The sequence below is a fragment of the Triticum aestivum genome, chromosome 4D (genome assembly GCF_018294505.1).
Source record: "Triticum aestivum cultivar Chinese Spring chromosome 4D, IWGSC CS RefSeq v2.1, whole genome shotgun sequence".
NCBI classification, from domain to species: domain Eukaryota; kingdom Viridiplantae; phylum Streptophyta; class Magnoliopsida; order Poales; family Poaceae; genus Triticum; species Triticum aestivum.
The window spans coordinates 510,606,610-510,609,068 of record NC_057805.1 but is presented as its reverse complement, the minus strand read 5'-3'; positions in this window follow the sequence as shown (position 1 = coordinate 510,609,068).

Sequence of the window (2,459 nt, the reverse complement as noted above, 5' to 3'; positions counted from 1 at the left end):
CGCGCCCTCCACCCTCGTGGCCAGGTGCTTGCCCCTCCTGCTGTGTTCTCAGTGCCAGATATTCTCAAAAATTCTAGAAAAAATCATATTCCATTTTCAGGGCATTTGGAGAACTTTTATTTTCGGGGTATTTTTATATTGCACGGATAAATCAGAAAACAGACAGAAAAATACTATTTTTACTTTATTTCAACTAAATAACAGAAAGTAAAAAGAGGGTACAGAAGGTTGTGCCTTCTAGTTTCATCCATCTCATGCTCATCAAAAGGAATCCACTAACAAGGTTGATCAAGTCTTGTTAACAAACTCATTCCGAATAACATGGAACCGGAGAAATTTCGAATAACACTATGTTACCTCAACGGGGATATGCACATCCCCAATAATAAGAATATCATATTTCTTCTTGACAGTAGGAAGAGGAAATTCAAAACCTCCAAAATAATCGATGGAATTTTTCCAATAGAATTGATACTATGAACTTGAGGTTGTTTCCTCGGAAAGTGTACCGTATGCTCATTACCATTAACATGAAAAGTGACATTGCCTTTGTTGCAATCAATAACAGCCCCTGCAGTATTCAAAAAGGTCTTCCAAGAATAATAGACATACTATCGTCCTCGGGAATATCAAGAATAACAAAGTCCGTTAAAATAGTAACGTTTGCAACCACAACAGGCACATCCTCACAAATACCGACAGGTATAGCAGTTGATTTATCAGCCATTTGCAAAGATATTTCAGTAGGTGTCAACTTATTCAAGTCAAGTCTACGATATAAAGAGAGAGGCATAACACTAACACCGGCTCCAAGATCACATAAAGCAGTTTTAACATAGTTTCTTTTAATGGAGCATGGTATAGTGGGTACTCCTGGATCTCCAAGTTTCTTTGGTATTCCACCCTTAAAAGTATAATTAGCAAGCATGGTGGAAATTTCATCTTCCGGTATCTTTCTTTTATTTGTAACAATATCTTTCATATACTTAGCATAAGGATTCATTTTGAGCATATCAGTTAATCGCATACGCAAAAAGATAGGTCTAATCATTTCAGCAAAGCGCTCAAAATCCTCATCATCCTTTTTCTTGGATGGTTTGGGAGGAAAAGGCATGGGTTTCTGAACCCATGGTTCCCTTTCTTTACCATGTTTCCTAGCAACAAAGTCTCTCTTATCATAACGTTGATTCTTTGATTGTGGGTTATCAAGATCAACAGCAGGTTCAATTTCTACATCATTATCATTACTAGGTTGAGCATCATCATGAACATCATCATTAACATTTTCATTAGGTTCATGTTCATTACCAGATTGTGTTTCAGCATCAGAAATAGATATATCATTTGGATTCTCAGGTGGTTCAGCAATAGGTTCACTAGAAGCATGCAAAGTCCTATCATTTTTCTTTTTCTTCTTTTTAGAAGGACTAGGTGCATCAATATTATTTCTCTGAGAATCTTGCTCAATTCTCTTAGGGTGGCCTTCAGGATACAAAGGTTCCTGAGTCATTCTACCAGTTCTAGTAGCCACTCTAACAGCATAATCATTTTTCTTACTATTCATTTCATTGAGCAAATCATTTTGAGCTTAAGTACTTGTTCTACTTGAGTGGTAACCATAGAAGCATGTTTACTAATGAGTTTAAGTTCACCTTTAACATTAGCCATATAATCACCCAAGTGTTCAAGCGTATCGGAATTGTATTTCAATTGTCTACCAAAATAAGCATTGAAGTTTTCTTGTTTGATAATAAAATTATCAAACTCTTCTAAGCATTGTCTAGCAGACTTATAGTGAGGAATATCACCTTCATCAAATCTATAGAGAGAATTTACCTTTACTACCTGTGTCGGGTTATCAAGACCATGAGTTTCTTCAATAGGTAATGGATTAAGATCATATGTTTCTTCAACAGGCGGTAAATTAAGACCATGTATTTCTTCAATAGGAGGTAAATTCTTAACATCTTCAGCTTTAATACCTTTTCTTTCATAGATTTCTTTGCCTCTTGCATATCTTCAGGACTGAGAAATAGAACACCTCTCTTCTTCGGAGTTGGTTTAGGAATAGGCTCAGGAATTGGCTCAGGAGCTGGCTCAGGAAGTGTCCAATTATTTTCATTTGTCAACATATTATTCAATAGAATTTCAGCTTCATCCGGTGTTCTTTCCCTGAAAACAGAACCAGCACAACTATCCAGGTAATCTCTGGAAGCATCGGTTAGTCCATTATAAAAGATATCAAGTATTTCATTTTTCTTAGAGGATGATCAGGCAAAGCATTAAGTAACTTGGAGAAGCCTCCCCCAAGCTTGTGGGAGACTCTCTTCTTCAATTTGCACAAAATTGTATATTTCCCTTAAAGCAGCTTGTTTCTTATGAGCAGGGAAATATTTAGCAGAGAAGTAATAAATCATATCCTGGGGACTACGCACACAACCAGGATCAAGAGAATTAAA